We start from the raw sequence: 17897 nt of genomic DNA on the forward strand, positions 1-17897 counted from the left end.
GCTATTACTATATATTTTTGAGGTATGAGTCTTAAGAAAGCTATTTTTTTAACTTTTATAGAGGGGATGAGGGATGAACTTGCACTCATTAGGGAATGAGTGCTGAGATCTTTTCCTTAATGTTTTATTTTACATTTCTGTCCCTTCTGGCACCTTCTGCATAAGGACTTTCTTGGTCTTCCTCCTCTCCTTTCAGTTTCTAGTGCTTTCCCTATCAAAGTTATATTAATTTGTTTTGTATATACCTATATATGTGCAGTTATCTCCCCTGCTAGAATGTAAGCTCCTCTAGCACAGTGATGATTTCACTTTTGCCATTGTATATTTAGTGCTTAGTAAAATGCCTGGCAAATAGTAAATTCTTACTTTATTCTTGTCAATCGATTGTTCTGATTAAATATTTTGAAATTATAACGCCATTTCGATTAGCAAAGAGCAAATTGAATTTGATCATAGGAGTTCTTGGGATGTTGGGTGGGATTACACAAATCAGATAAAATGGAGGTCATCCAAGTACCTTCATGTTGACAAGGTATTTTGGGATTCTAATCCTTTCACCCAACGTACTAGCTAATTCTCCCAACTGCATATAAGATAAACATGTCTTATATGCTTTTATCTATGCATTGTTCATATAAATGTTAAATAGAGCAGGACTGTTTGAACTATGCAGTTCAACTTTGAGACTGATTGTTCAACCAATTTGAATCCATCTAAATCTACTACCACCCACTTAGTACTTCTAGAATGTACTGTGCTTATCTTGTTCTTAGAACAAAGAGAAAAATAGAACACTGACCATAAGACTTGATAGAATGTCGCAAATTTTGGAGTATCAAGGTTCTGCTCTCTAACAGCAAATGCATAATAGCCATGAGATTTTCGTGTTGACTTGCTATCTTTCACAAGCTATTATAAGTTTGATAACCCTAATTTGTACTATAAACTTGGGAGTTAGAAAGATGACAAAGAGTTGTAATTATCCAAGTTTAACATTTTCAATTGAAATCTAGATCCCATTTTATCCTATCTACTTATTCCATTCAGAGTCTGCACCAGCAATTATCTGCTTCCACATATTCCCAAATTCTCCCTCTTTTCCTGTTTCTTACCCATTAGCCTCCAAAATGCTCAGATCTCCACATTCAAAAGATCCTACTCCCTCTCATTACAGTCCTGTCCTACCTATTTTCCTTCTCTACCAAGTTCTTGAAAGAAAAAAAAAACTATATTAAATGATTCAGTTCTTTACTCCTCACTCCTAGCTTGGCTCCTTGTAATCAGGATAACAACTCTACACCTTACTGACATACTTCTCTCCAAGGTCACCAGTGACATTCTAATTGACAAACCCCATGATATTTTATCATTTTCCATTCTTTTGGAACTCTGCAGAATTTTGTATCAGTGACCACCTCTTTCTTGTTTAAAGAATGTGTTCCCTAACCTTCTGAGACACTGTGCTCTCCTGATTCACTTACTACTTTTCTGATCTCTTCCTCATGGTTTCTTTTTATGGCTCCTCTTCCTCTTTATATTATCAAAGACGCAGCAGTAGGGCAGCTGGATTTGAAGTCAGAAAGCATTGTTTTGGATCCTGGCTTTGCTACTAGCCATCTTTGTAACATTGGGCAAGCTATCTTAATCTGTTACTCTTAACTTCAGTTAGTTAAGCCTCAGTTCCTCATCTGTTATAAATGAGTTGGTTGGAGCAGAAAACCTCTAAGGGCCTTTTCAAAGCTCAAAATCTCATTTTCTCAGTCTCTTCTGTTCATCCTACACTGTTTCCTTTTGACTATCTCCCATGGCTTCAAGGACCACTTTTCTTACCATCTGCTCACTCCACTTTGTATTTGCTTCTCTGTATTTGCTTCCAACTTGTAGAACTATCTGTGCCCAACCCCTTCCTCCATCCCCCTCCACTGGCACCCTACCACTCTTCCCCTAACTAGGATAAGCTCATCACTTCTAAACTCTCTACCATACTGGTAATTCAAGCCTTGTTAAGACCACCTCCTTCAGCCTTCTCTACCCTCTGATTGGAGGGTCAGAGGGAAACATACCAAACTCTTTCCAATGCCTTCCTTTATAGAGCACAGAAGTTGGACTCAGTGCCTCACTCCACTTTGCATCTGCTACCCTGCACAATTTCTCCTCCATGGACCAAGATTCTCTCCCCTCTCCCCTTTCTTCTCCCCCTTTGTAAGTTGTCTTCTTCTCAGATTATAAATTCCTTGAGGGCAGCAACTGTCTTCCTTTTAATTAATTGGATCCCCAATATTTAGCACAGTACCTGGCAAAAAGTAGGTGTTTAATAAATGTTTATTGGAAATATAGTTTCAGTGACAAGTATGAATACACAAAGTGGATGTATTGGCTATGCTATGGTTTTATAACCCCAAATAATGATACTGCTAAAGTTAAGGGTGAAAAGAAAGATAATCTGTGATAGCTAACTTTTAAAAGCCCCTTTTTTAATACATCGAAATCTCCCCACAGATGCAGGTCATATTCTAAGATTATGATAGAGTTCTTTAAGGCTCAGAGAGTTTAGTGACTGTTCATGTATCTAGTAAGTGTTAAGATTTGGGATTTGAACCCAGAGTTTTCTGACTTCCAGTCCACCATTCTATCCACTACATCTCCTGTATTGTGTTTATAAGATGTATTATCCCTTTAAGACAAATGGAGCAGTTTCATGATGAAACGGACTAAAAAAGCGTTTTTGTATAAAAGGAGGGACATGTTAATTGCTGAAGAATATAAGATATTGCTGTCATTATAGATGAACATTATGATAATAGGAATTTAAAAAGAACGTTGTTTTAATTTATGTGACTAATAAATGTTTAAGAAGAAATGCAACCTTGAGATTGTATTTGGATGATTTTGGAGAACAAGTGATGTGTGAGATAGATGGGAAGACTCAATTCTTTTTACCAATGATGTTGAATGATGCTGTACTTGTCTGGGGATAGTTTAATGTTTAATGTTATAAGGAAGAGAAATGTCTTTTATTTATGTGTAGCACACTTAAGATGTTGCATTGTGGGGACTTATCTGGGAGAGTCAGTGGATATAGTCATAACTTACACGGTATAGGGGCCTTAAACTTTTCACCTAAGCATGTTTAGATATTTTATTTCTCTCTGAGTTTCTCTTTCACTTCACCTGCTCTAAAACTAGGAGGTTTAAGTTCCCAGAGAAAGACCACCACTACACATTTACATTCAAACTCTCTCAAGGTCCAAGGGATAACCACATGGAAGAGAAATATACTTCTCCTACTTGTCACTTTGGAGCTCTCCTCCAATACATTTTCTGTCTAGACCTCTAGCCACTGCCAACAATGATACTTTTAGATCATAATCATAAACATTTATTTGATTTTGAAGCAAAAAGAAACAATATTATAGGTGTTAATATATTAAACCAAATGGATAAGTCAAGTCATCACAAAATATACATAAGCCTAGGTCACACTATCCTATCAGTACAATTGTGATCGTCTTTCATTTTCAAAGAAGACCATGACATCAGAGAAATGATGAGATAACTTGCACTTGACTTTGTTTTTAGTGAGGGAGGGCTGTGCAAGGTCACCAGCCTCACTTTCTCCTCCTGGGCCATCTGGATCCAGTGACCAGATATTTATCAGGATGACTGGACATGGCCCAGTATGCAATGGGAGACCTTGACCTTTTTAGGCTAGGTCTTTCACAGAGTCACTTAGGGGGAGGTAATGCCTATTGAATGGATAATGCCTCTTTAAGAAGTGGTCAGGGAATGGTACTTTTAGTGAACAAAAGAAAATAAAAAACTAAATCAAACTGGAAGGGAAACAGAAACTATTACTATTGATAATCACTCTAAGTGAGTCATCAAGTGGAGCTTGGGCAGGGACCTATTGTTGTCCAATCTATGGGCTTCAGAGTGCACTGGGTTTAAGATTTTGGGAACAGGAAGGAAGGAAGGAAGGACTGACATCTAGCCAGTAAACCCCAAAGGAAGAGGAGAGGGGAAGAGAAGGGAGAGGATTAGCTGGGTCCCTACTCAGGCAGCTCTGTCTACTAAGGTTGTGTTTGTCCTGCATTTTCGAAGAAGACCATGACATCAGAAAAATGACATGACTTGCACTTGACTTTGTTTTGAGTGAGGGAGGGCTGTGCAGGTCTCGAGCCTCACTTTCTCCTCATCAGTACACTAAGCATCTATAGTGAAGGGTATATACTTAGAGATGTGGCAGAAAAGCATATGAAGGAAGAAAACTCATGTATTTAGGTTAGTGCAACTCACAATTCTAGACTGCAGCCTTCAATAATGTCAGTCCATTCAGGGACATCTTGCTGCATGAAACTTTCTCTGCTCACTGCTTGACTGTTGAGATTCACTACTTTTCAGCTGGGGAAATCCTCATCTCTTCTCCAGAAGCTGAATCAGAATAGTTTACAGCAGTACACCTCAAATTGGCTTTATGTCAACTCATTAGGCTATCTTTGCAGGTGAAACCTGCCCTGTGCTTTTCCTTCTCAAGACAGGGGTGGCTGTAGAGAGCAACAAGCCTTCACTCCAGCTCCAAGATCCTCTGAAGGGCAATAGCTATCATTGGAGCTCTTGGAAAATGAAGTTAGGTCTCATGGACCAGTCAGGAATCATTAAGCTGAAGCCTTCTATCAGATGATTGGCTTCTAACAGCCATTTTTCTGGCACAGTAGTTTTTTTCCAGACCCCTGCTGTGTCTCTGGTACTCCTTAGTTTCTTATACTGGATTCCTGTTCTATTCTTAATGGCTTAACTGAGAGCACCCTTACTCCCAGTGACACTTACTTTTGCCTGAAAAAGCCTCAACTCCCCCAATTTTTTCTATCAAATAAAAAGTTCTTTCAAAACCATACCTCAGTCTCCATATGTTTAAATTATTTCACTTAAAAAAAGTTTTTGACATATTTATGCCAGTTCATGAACATTGCCTCATACTTTGTAATTCTGAAGGCTTCATCATGGTTTTTCATCTCTTTGTGACCTTCAAACTGACTTTTGTTTTACATAAATATTTCTATAATTTTTAAAACTAATAAAAATTTTTCTCTGCCTCTTTGTGATTTTAAAACTGTTCCCACGCAAGTGATTTACCATTCTGCATTGTTTGTAAAGAAATACATCTGTACCTCTACATCTTTATCTATCCTACAGATCATTTTCTCTTCAAAAACCCTGCATCTCATTTGAGAGTTGTATTTCTTTCTTCATACACAAATATTAAAAATGAAAATTAAAATAAAGTCCTTTTCTAACTCCTTTTAAATATCAAAATGTTTATCTATAATAATGGCAATACCTTATCTTCTTTGACAAAATAAATTTCCCTTTCTGTCCATTTCCATACTAAACGGCTGCTTTAAAAATATATACCTTAATCTTTATGCACCATTGTTTGTTCAACCATTCCTAAATGTGTTGGCCACATAGTTTTTCCTAGTCTTTTGATATTAGTGAATAGTGTTGTATAAATAGTAATATTTTCCCTCCTCAATAACTTCCTTAGAGTATCCCCCTAGTAGTGTGACATCTATGTCATGTCCTTCAAGGGTATGAAATATTTTTGCTTATTCTCACTGTATAATTCCATATTGCTTTCTAAAATGATTGAACTAATTCATAGCTCTACCTGTAGTATATTTATTAGTCTGCCCATTTTTTACAGACTCTATAATACTGAATTTCATAATCTTATACTGTCTTTTTTCAGTCTGATTGTAAGGGTTTTCATAAACATTTCTCTGATTTCTTTGATTAGAAAATTTGAACATGTTTAAAGTGCTTGTTGATAGTCTATTTTTACTTTTTAAAATTAAACTTTTATCATATTTTCAGGTTTGAATTCTATCTTTTCCATTTCCTCTTGCTGTATCCCTCCCCTCTCCCCACATTGGGAAATCAAGAAAAACAAAACCTGTTACAAACGTGTATGAGTGGGCAAAACAAATTCCTGCAAAGGCAATGTAAAAAAATCTCTTTTCTCTCCACTCTCCCTGCTCCCCTGCCCCTGCCAAGCACTCTAAATCTATTACCTATCTAAATGGAAGTGGAAGCAGTTTGTCATTGTGTTGATCGGAGTTCCTAAGCTTTTCAAAGTTATTTATCCTTACGATATTGGTGTTGTATGTAAATTGTCTTCTCGGTTATGTTGATTTTATTTTGTACCAATTCATACAATTCCTAGATTTTTGTGAAACTTATCATTTCTTACAATACAATATTATTTCATTACATTTATATACCGTAACTTGTTCAGTCATTCCACAGTTGATGAGCACCACCTCTATTTCCAATTATTTGCCACTGTAAAAAAACTGCTATGTTTTTTGTGTTTATGGGTTAAGGTACATGTTTTCTCATAGCCCCTCCAGTGTTGATCATTTTTGTTTTTGTCATCTCAGCCAATCTGATGGGTTTGAAGTGGTACTTCAGAGTCATTATAATTTGGATTTCTCTAATTATTACTAATTTAGCACATTTTTATATGGATATCAATGGCTTGGATTTCTTCTTCCTAAAACTATCTGTTCAAATTCTTTCATTTTTTCAAAATTGGGGAGTACCTTTTTAAACATAAATTTCAATAAGTTCTATATAAATCTTAGCATGAGACATTTATGAAATAAATTTGTTGCAAAGATTTTTTTCTCATTTATATGCTTTTTGGAGAGAGTCCTGGGGCTGGAGCTGGGAACACTCATCTTCCTAATTTCAAACCCAGACTCAGACACTTACTAGGTGTGTGACCCTAGGTAAGTCACTTAGCCCTGTTTGCCTCAGTTTCCTCATCTGTAAAATGAAGTGGAGAAGGAAATGGCAAACGACTCTGGTATCTTTGCCAAGAAAACCCCAAATGGGGTTACAAAGAATTGGACACAACTGAAACAACTGAAAAATAAATCATTTTCATATCTTTCCATTATAGAACTATATTAAGTAATAATAATGAAACTATACATTCTTGCTTTACTTCTGCTTTTACCTGGAAAGGTGGTAATGCTACTCCACTACAAATAATGCCAGCTCTTTATTTTAGATACTCTCTATCCTTATATTCTTATACTCTTAAAATAAGTAAATGAGCTTTCTATCATATTAAAGACTTTTCTTCTGAATGTATTGACCCAATCACATAGTTTTTCCTTCTTTTTGATATTGATGTGATTTATTGTTTTCTTACTTTGAACCATTCTGAACTTCATGGTATAAATCTAACTTACTTGTACTGTAAGGACTATTCTTTACAAACTGGCTATGTTGGTATACTCTGTATTTTTACATTGATGCTTATGTTTGTCTCATAGTAAAAACTAGGTAAGGTGCTGTCATTATTTTTGAAAACAGTCTAGAAAGCAAAGGGATTATTTTTTAAAAGTTTGATAGAATTTGCTTTTGAATCTGTCTGGTATTTGTGTTTTTAAAAAATCTTTTTTAAATAACATATCTCATTTATTACCTGTTTACTTTCTTCTTCTGATATATTATATACACATAATATTAGACTATTTTTCATGTTTGTCAATTTGAGTATTTTGAAACATTCATTTACTACTTCTAAATTTTTAGTTTTGCTATAGTCACTCATTCCACAAACTATGTGCCAGTTAACCACACTAGACACAAGGGATATGAATTAAAAAAAAAAAAGATATGGTTTTTGCTGTCAAAGAGTTTACATTCTGTTTGAGGTGGAGTTTGCAAATAACTGTGCAAAATTTCTGATAATTTTCTTAATTTCATCTTCTTTTTTGGTGATTCATCCCCTTCCCCATAATTTTATTTTTGGTAGTTTGATAGATTGGTTTTCCCCTCTTTTTTATTAGTTTAGCTAAGAATTTATCAGGGTTTTTTTGTCTTTTAGAACTACTATTAAGAATTAATAAAAATGTTTTTCAATTATGTTTAATTTTGGTAAATTTTTCTTGCTCAGGGCTTATTAGTTTACTTTCTAATTTTCGCATGCATGCTCCATTAATTTATTTTCTCTGGAGAATGCTTACTGTTTAGTCCATCAACAAGCAATTTCTAAGCACCTACTATGTACTAGACACTATGCTAGTGTAAGGGATACAAATATGAAGACAATGCTATATAATCAGCTACAGTAGATGAACTATTGAATTGCTGCATCAGTACATGTAACTTGGACAAACAGTATTAATTGAACAATAAGCTGGACCCGTAGAATAGAAAGAAAGTGGGATGGATTGGACATGGGAAATTGTGCAGTACTTTAAATGACTTCAAAATGAACAAACAAAGAAAAAACCAAATATTTAAACAGTCCATATTCTTCTGGTAATGCTATGCAACTGAGACCCATGGGAAACTCCAACTTCAAATGAATCACAATTGTTGGTCATCCAAATGGCATTGGAGAGACATATATGATGGACTTAAATAGACAACAACATACAAAAAATGAAGACTAACATACAAAAAGTGGCATAAAATTTTTATCCAAAAGATATATGATTGGAAAAAGAGTTGGACTTCTTTGAAACTCTTCATATTCTGGACCACTCCCTCCTAGTGGATCCTTTCTACTCCCTGAGCTTCAGAATACCACATTGTCTTATTTAAACTTTGTATGTTCCCTTTAATCTAGTCACATGGTTTTGCACATGAAGGCACTTCACAATATTTGTTGTATTATCCCTGACTCCCTTGACTTTGGTTTTGCCACGAATCATTCTTCCACATGAGTGGTGTCAAACTCAAAAATGGAGATCACAAAGCCATTCATAAGGATTCCTGTGGGCTGCACATTTACTTTGAAAGACAGACAGACAGACAGATACAGACTAGACCAATACATTAAAATCAGATCGGAACTACATTGATAGGGTTGCATATTTGACATCTCTGCTTCATACCATTTCCCAGGCACCTCCACACCATGCCTCAAGAATATGCCTTCCCTACTTTCAACCCTTTCCAAGTTCCATTTAGGTATTTTCTTCCTCCATTAGAATGATCCTTGAGGACAGATATTTGTATTTTCAGGACTTAGAAAAATGTCTGGCACATTCACAGAGTAAGTACTTAATGTATGTCCTGTCTCTGTCTCTTTCTCTCTTGCCTACTTATTTACTTACCTACCATCTGGAATTATACCCAAGATTTATTAAACTGCCTATATCCTTTGACCCAGCAATACCACTGCTAGATCTGCTTCCAAAGATTATTGGGGAAAAAGGAGAGTTCTAGAATATTTAAAACAGCTCTCTTTGTGGTGGCAAAGAACTAGAAATTGCAGGGATGAGTGTCAATTGGAGAATGGCTGAACAAGTTGTGGTTCATGAAAGTGATGGAATACTACTGTGCTATAAGGAATGATGAGCTTGATGATCTTAGAAAAACATGGATAGATTTGCATGAAATAATGAAGAGGGAGATGAGCAGAGACAAGAGAACATTGTATACAGTAACAGCAATATTGTTTCAAGAACACCTTTAAATGACTAAGTAATTTTGATTATTATAACTATCCAAATTAACTACAAAGGATCTATGAAGGAAGATACTCTTTGCACTCAGAGAAAGCACTGATAAACAGAAGTATGTATAAAATGATTTAAAATATATGTGTCTAACAATAGCCATCTATAGTGCAGAGTGGGGAGGGTAGAAACAGTTACATTATAATTTCATTATATATTAATGTCAAAATATTTTAGAGATACCCTATTTTCCAGAGCTAAGACCCAGCAAGCAGGCTGTATCCTTAGTTTGGCATAAAAATAATCCTTTGTACCTTGGAATGATCTTACCCTCTGGCAAAGTATTTTGCTTGGACCAGCATTAGGTGTTCACTGAGGGATTTAGCTTCACCTATTCCCAGGGTCATCCATCACATATTCACAATCCCTGTTCCTTGTCATTGATAGGTACTGTGCTCCTGTTGCATCACAGAACTTTGATTCTGTGCCCTGCAGGATAGACATGACTCCCAAGACTTGAGACAATACTTTTCCCACAAGGCCCTTGGGAATAGTAATTCAAGACCTAAAAGTGATAATATCATGGTCTAGCTCACTTATGTACATAAACATTGCCTGCGCCCTAACATGTTAAGCCTTCCTCAGGAGGGAGGGCTTCCTCTCCTGCAAGTCATTTTCCTCACTCTGATATAAATTATACTGCTGCTTTTTGTCCTGACACACCTGCCTCTAGCCTGCTCTGTTCAGCTGTGGCCATTCCTAGGTTAGAGACCAGTCCAGTCTGGACTGCATTCAAAATTCTGTTGATATTAATTGGTGGAAGCAATGGGAATAACAAGTTGTACATAGATTTGCAGTTTCATCTGCAATCATCTTCCCCTCTCCTCCTCTGTTATGGAAATGCCTGTTTTATTTCTTAAGTTCAGAATAAAATAAATTTAAAAAGAATTCAACTGTAACTTTGAAAAGAGCAATTTCAGGTGGATGAGGAGATTAGAAGACAGACTGAGGATGTAGGATTGAGAGACGATAATGTGGAGGCAATAGAGATAGAAAGGTTTTCATAGGATTTTGGTTGATAAATGGTGGAGAGAAGTAAGGAGATTAACTTGAGAAGTTAATGGGCCTAATGACATCTTTTTTCATGATGTTGATTTATTTGTAGCATCAGGAAAGGGAAACGTACATAGGAAAGGTTGAAGATTAGAGTGAGAGCGGATGTTTGAAGGAACAATTTGTAGGAGAACATGTGAGGGGATGGAATCACATGTTCAAGTAGAGGGGACAGTGCTGGCAAAGAGAAAAGCCAATTCATTGTGAGAGGGAAATAGAGGAAGAAGGAGAGAATTGATGTTAACTGTTTTTAAGATGAAGTATAACAGAGAAGAATAAATTGATGATAATATCTTTAATCATCTTAATAAAGTAAGAGGCGAAATCTTAAACTGAGACTGTGGGGAAGAGGAAGAAGTGGGAGGCTAAAGGAGAGAATAGACTTGGAACAGCTTCTGTCAAGAGTCAGATAGTAAATCAGCTAGTAAATTGTAAAAGGCTTGATGTCTGTCAGTGAAGGCTGGTTGTGATTAGATAAAATCGGTAGTGGAATTAGTCACATTGGCTGCATGACTTCCTCCATCTTTGTTCAGAACACAAGTAGGATTGTGTTCATCCTTTGTTGCCGAAGAAGACCATGCCATCAGAGAAATGATGACATGACTTGCACTTGACTTTGCTTTGAGTGAGGCAGGGCTTTGCAGGTCATCAGCCTCACTTCTCCTCCAGAGTCATCTGAATTCAGTGACCTGATATTCCTCAGGATGACTGGAAATGGCCTAGGATGCACTGAGAGACCTTGAGCCCTTTAGGCCAAGGTCTTTACAGGTACTCACTTGGGGTGAGGCAATGCCCATTTATTGAATAGGCCTGTTTAAGAAGTCACCAGGGTATGGCCCCTTTAATGAGGTCAAGAAAAACAAGACATCAGGCTGGGTGGGAAGCAGCAACAGCAGAGAGCTGCAAATGATGGGAGTAATCCAGAGCTGGGCTTTGATCAAGCAAGGAACTTAAATAAAACAAAGAGACTGAGGGATTTGAAATTAGATGACTGTGGAGTTTGATTGGTTTTTTAGAGGGTTGATATTGGAAGGGACAAATATGATTTCAGAGCACAAATGTGATTTCTAAGATGGCTTAGAAAATACTGAGAGATGGAGAGAATTAGAGATTAAGATAAAGACGAAGAATAGATTTAGGAAGGGTGAAGCATTGGGAAAGATCTTGATTTTTTTTGGTTAGCTAGAGTAATGGAGTTTTTGATCATAGAGATAGAATATGTGTGAATAATGGTGAGAAACACAATATTATTATCTCTGAATGGCTTAGAAGGAGTGAACAGGTCATGAGACTTGAGACTGAGAAACTATAAGGTTAGAATGTTTGAAGGAACATTGACATAGATGTTCAAGTTACCTACTATAGGTAGAAGTTGGGGAGGAAAGGAACCCAGTCAACAAGTTCAGAACAAGAGTCTATCATTACTGCTAGTTTTTCTGTATCTCTCCTCTCACTGAGAAATAACAAAACTGCATTCTAGCTTCTGACCTCATCAATCAATTGAAATTGCTCTCTCCAAAGTCACCAATGACATCCTGATTGCCAAATCTAATGACCTTTATCCAATCATCTTTCTTTTCTTAACCTCCCTACTGCCTCAGGTACTGTCGATCACTCTCATTTTTTGGATCCTTTCTCCTCTCTAGGTTTTTCTTTTTACTCCCGTTTCTTTTTCTTTTTCTTTTTGGGACTGGATCTCCTTATCTCTCCTAGGCTGAAAGTTCAGTTATCCTTCATGGACTTGATTCCACTGCTGATTGGAATGGAAACCTTGACCTCCATGTCTGATCTGAGAAGACTGTCCTTCCTTAAGCAGCCTTGTCTTATTCCCTCCTCTTCACTTTCAGTGGTTCACAGTAGGGCCTGATTTAGTGTAGAAACCTGATTCTTAGTACAATGAGGCTTCTCTATGTATTTATATACGTATTTGTTGTCTCTCCTACTAAAACATAAGTTCTTTGACTATAGAGATTGTTTTACACTTTATCTTTGTATACCCAGGAACTTAAAAATTTAGATGAAGTCATCTCAAATTGTGATTTGTTAATATGAGTGAGAGGTCAAAAAGAACATTGAATGCCAATCAGTACAATGAGCTCCACTGATCCACCAATCTTAGCCTCTTTAATGGCTGGGATTACAGAGTTGCACCAGCATCTCTGACCTTCTCTGTAGATTTGTTATACTGTTCCCTCTTGGTTTTCTTATCACCTGTCTGATCATTCTTTCTCAACTAATTTTTGTTATATCTTCATCTACGTCATACTCATAAACTATGAGTGTCCCCCAGTGGCCAGGAGAGATAGCTAGATGGCGTAGTGGATAGAGCTCTAGAACTAGAGTCAGGAATACCTGAATTCAAATCCAGTCTCAGTGACTTATTAGCTATGCAATCCTGGGCAAGTCACTTAAACTGCATTTGCCCCAGTTTTCTCATCTGTAAAATGTGCATAATAGCATTTACTTTCTAGAATTGTTGTGAGGATCAAATGAGATAATAATCTCAAAAGCATTACATAAATGTTAGCTATTTGATGATGATAATGATGATGATGATGATGATGTCAGGCAGTAGATATTATTCTGTTTCTAGGAAGAACTTCAGTTCTTCCTGTGGTCTGGTAGGACCATATTATGTGACTTGGGAAAAGAAGTTGCATAATGGTAAAAAATCAATATTAGTATTTCAAGTTCCTATAAAGTGGAGGCACTTTTGGTCCTGGAAGAGCCACTTACAGCTTACTTTTGACTTAAGAAATTTCCCTTTAAAAAAAAATCAATTTGCTTAAATGTAGAGAAGACCAAAGGAAAATAAAATTTTAGACAAATGAGTGCTGAAACTTCATGTCTAATTAGATCAATTCTGCCACATGTACTTCAGGAAAGGAGACTATTGAGGTAAATGAAACATTAAGTATTACAGTTCTGTCATGTCAATTTGGGAAATCAGAAAACTAGATCTAAACTTTTGCTTGACAATGAAATAGAAATAATTCATTAAGATTTTTGCCCTTTTTGTAAATGGGGAACAAAAGAGACTAGACAATCTCCAGTGCTGTCATACTATTTGAAAGAGCACCTGGAAATGGAATGGAGGAGGACTAGTTACTGTTTTTTCATTTTCTTTGTACATTTTTTATTTCTTTTGGAAATAAAACTTTTCATATCTACCTTTTTTGCCAGATTTAAGGGTCTCTACTATTATAATCATTTGGCATTGCTCTGACTCCTGCAAAGGACTAATTTTTTGTTTTGGGAATCTCCAGCTTCCTTGCAGCCCGTATAGGGTGATTGCCTTCTAAATGAAGTCATCTGAGAAGTTTTGGTATTTCCATAGCATATTTTATAAGGGTATAGAATTTTCAAAATTATTCCTACTGTATTGTTTCAAGAAGTCTTGATTTGATTAATGATAAAAGAAAGAGTGATGTTCATTCATTTGTTTATTCATTGTATGCTTAGATCTCAAAGAGAATATCCAACCATATCATTTTGCAGATGAAACCCCAGTTTTCTTTAAAGCCATTTCCATGTGAATGGAGAACTCTCACTCTACTGGATATTTGAAATTGGATGTCCCAGAGACATTTGAAATTCAACATGTACAAAAGAGAACTCGTTATGTTACTTCCCCCACCCCCATAACATTTATACTGAACATAGCCTATTTCTGTTAAGGACATTATCATTCTTCCTGTCTACCAGGTTGATACCTTCAATGTCATTCTCTACTACTTATTTGCTTTCACCCCACATACATATGCAATGACCAAATTTTACTATTGTCCTTTCCCCAATATCTTTCATATGTGATACCATTTTTCTATTTATATAACCATCACTTTGGTTCAGATCCTTATCATAACTGTAGTTTATTGAATCTGTCTTCTAGCTGATCTCCTTACCTCGTCTCTCTCCAATTCAATATACCTTCTACTACTTGCCCAAGTGGATTTCCTTAATCATATATCTAACCATGCTTCTCCTCTACTCAACAAATTCAAGTGGCTTCCTATTGCCTCTAGAATAAATTATTAATTCCTCCTGTTTTTTAAAAAAATTCCTTTATCAACTGACCTCAGTGATCTTTCCAATTTTATTGTATACTCTTCTGCCTCCTACACTCTGTGTTTCATTGAAATTGATCTTCTCTATGTTCCTCATACCAAACACTCCATCTCCCATTTTCATAACTTTGTACTGGTTGCCCCAATTACTTGTAATGCATCTTGTCCTCATATCTGCTGCAAAAGTCCTTCAAGACCTAGCTCAAGAATACTTTTTACAAGAACGTTTACTGCTTTCTCCTCCAAATGCTATTGCTTTTCCTTGCTATTGACCTTACATTCAACTACCTTGTAATTATTCTCTTTATATTTATTCTCTATGTATTTATATATGTATTTGTTGTCTCCCCTACCAAAACATAAGTTCTTTGACTGTAGAGATTGTTTTACACTTTATTTTTGTATACCCAGGACCTTAAAAATTTAGATGAAGTCATCTCAAATTGTGATTTGTTAGCACAAGTTAGAGGTCAAAAAGAATATTGAATGCCAACCAATTAAGTCATCAGAAATTCACTTCAGCTCTTGAAACTACAGAGGAAGGACCAAATGTATATCTAAAGACAAAATTCTTACTGAATAGAAACATATTTTGATTTAAGAAATGAAGAGCTACCTCTTTGGAGTTTCAATGATAAGAATCATACCCGTTTTCCATAAAAGAAAGTAGCTTTCAAACTCTTGAGGAAAATCATATTCTCACTTTCATCTCTCATTTACTTTCCACTTTTACCAGCTAGCAGTTATACTGAAGTATATATATTTTTTGTTTTCCTCTCTTATAATTGATTAATTTCTCATATATTTGCCTCTTTGAGAGTCTTTTGAGATCCTGCCTTAAGAAGTTTAGATGGAGGAACTAGGGATGAAGGGAGAAGACTTGGGAAAAGGACTGGTTCAGAAGTCTTCAGGTTTTTTAAGGCTGACACACTAAAGAGGGATTAGGGTTGTTCTGTTTGTATCAAGTTGTTGCTAAGTCATTTTTTAGTTTTGTCTGACTCTTCATGACTGTTTTTGGGATTTTCTTGGCAAAATACTGGAATGGCTTTCTATTTCTTTCTCCTGTTCATTTTACAGATGGGGAAACTGAGGCAAATAGGGTTAAGTGACTTACTTAGGTCACACAGCTAGTCAGTGTCTGAGGCTACATTTGAACTCAGGTCTTTCTGACTCCTGGCCCAGAACTCTATCTTCTGTGCCACCCACCTGCCCAGTTTGGATCAAGCAGGAAGAACTAAAACCAGTGGGTGGATGTTATAGAAAGACAGTTATTGACTTGATATAAAACAAAACAAAACACTACAAAACAAAATCTTCCCAAAAATTAGAGTTGTAAAGCTATTTAAAAGTACACTGGGTTGCCCCCACAGGTAACAGGCTCCACTATACTTGATGTCTTCATGTGCTTCATTCCACTTGTTGGGGATATATTACAGTAGAAATTAGTCAAATATATTTTGTGTAAATAATATCTGTGATGTCTTCCAACTCCAAGATTTTGTGATTCTGTCTCTTGAGATCAAGTTAAGAAATGTCTGTGATGAATAAAACTTAACAACATTTCAGAGAATTTGACCCCAATACATTTATTTCTATTCTACCCATTTTATTATTTTTTTACAAGATTAAAAATCTCACAGGAAAAATAACCAATCCAGCATATTTCATGCTTTTAGCTGAGGCCCAGACTGAAGCACAGTAACTGAATTGAAAAGAATTCAATGAAACCAGATAAACAGAATTTTAAAAAACCCAGCTACAAATGTACATGGTATGTAAAAGAAAAGGAGAAACTGATGATTCCCGAGTTCAAAATAAAGTTTTCTGCCAGTTCTCTTTTATAGCCAAACCTAGCCATCCCAATCAAAGAAGGGGCAGCACTCTGCAATTTCAAACATGTGCTCCTGTAATCAGAAGCTAAACAACAATCTAAAACCTATCTAACAAAACAGACCTCTTGTTATTTATTGCTATTTACTCTTGAATGCATTTCACAGCTTGACTAAGTCTTTGTTTTACCAACTCAAGCCCACAGAAAGCTCACATGTCAGCCCACGTATACAATAATTCAAATTGCTTCTTTACAACTTTAGATTATAGAGTGTGTGGCAACTCTTTTATCTGCAGGGCCTTAGCTATGCCAATTTATTTCTGACTTCTATGTTAGAGAGCACCCAAATCAGATGTTTCAGCCACTCACAAACATGAATTCCCAGTAAACATTAGGAAATCAAGTTGCTGTACTTTATCATCAAGGTCATACAGAGTAAATATAGTACTAACCAACTGCAAAGTGAGCGTGTGTCTGTGTGAAAGGCTAATATATTCTGTCTTACAGTTCAAGAGCCAACCATCTGGTTTTTAAATGCAGAACTTAAATGAGTCTATAAAAAGGTAAGAACTCCAATGCAGCTTGAAAATGAATAGCTCAGTACACAGGCAGCATTTTAAAATGTATTACAATTTAAGGAAAAGAAAAGTTCATCATTCTTCTCTTGGCCTATCAGATGAACAAAAGAGTTCTATCCGCTTACCATTTAAAGAATACTGAAGAAAGTTCTAATTTTTTAAAGTCTCCACTTATTGACATTCATGGGCACCTAAAAATAGTCAATAGAGTCAGGTCCAGTGTCTTTTGTTCACGTCACAGGAAATAAATTGTGTTCTTGACCCACAGCTGGGCCAAAAGATGCTTGCTGGGACACAGCTCCTAGACTTCACTTGAAAGCAGCGGCCATGCAAGATTGTAGTTACATGGGGCATATAAATGAAGAACAAGGTAACCATCTATATAAGTGGACCAATCCCTTTGACATACATAGTCTTGATCAGTGGCTTTAACTTCTGATTTATCAGAATTCACTGGTCTAATTTTCTAGTGCCCCATTTTGTTATTGAATGTGATGAGAATTAAGTAGGTATGGGGACAAGGGACTTAATTTACTTCCTGAACTATATGGATTCTCACCAAATCACTGGAAATAAAAGTCAAATAGAAAGGTTAAATTAAATCCTTCTTTTCATAAAAACAATTTGCATGCAAATTTCTTTAAACAAAAGAAAGTTTTGTTATATGAAAGGGGGAAGGAACAAAAATGTTTCCTGTGAAGAAAAATTTCAAGTTTAATGCAAAAGAGTCATGATTTTTTTTCTTTTGGAGGGGGTGAGGAGAGGTGAGTATTCTTCCTGTTATGACCTTACTTCGTGTTAGAAGACAATCATCATGAGTTGCCCT

The sequence above is a fragment of the Notamacropus eugenii genome, chromosome 5, assembly GCF_028372415.1.
Source record: "Notamacropus eugenii isolate mMacEug1 chromosome 5, mMacEug1.pri_v2, whole genome shotgun sequence".
Lineage (NCBI taxonomy): Eukaryota > Metazoa > Chordata > Mammalia > Diprotodontia > Macropodidae > Notamacropus > Notamacropus eugenii.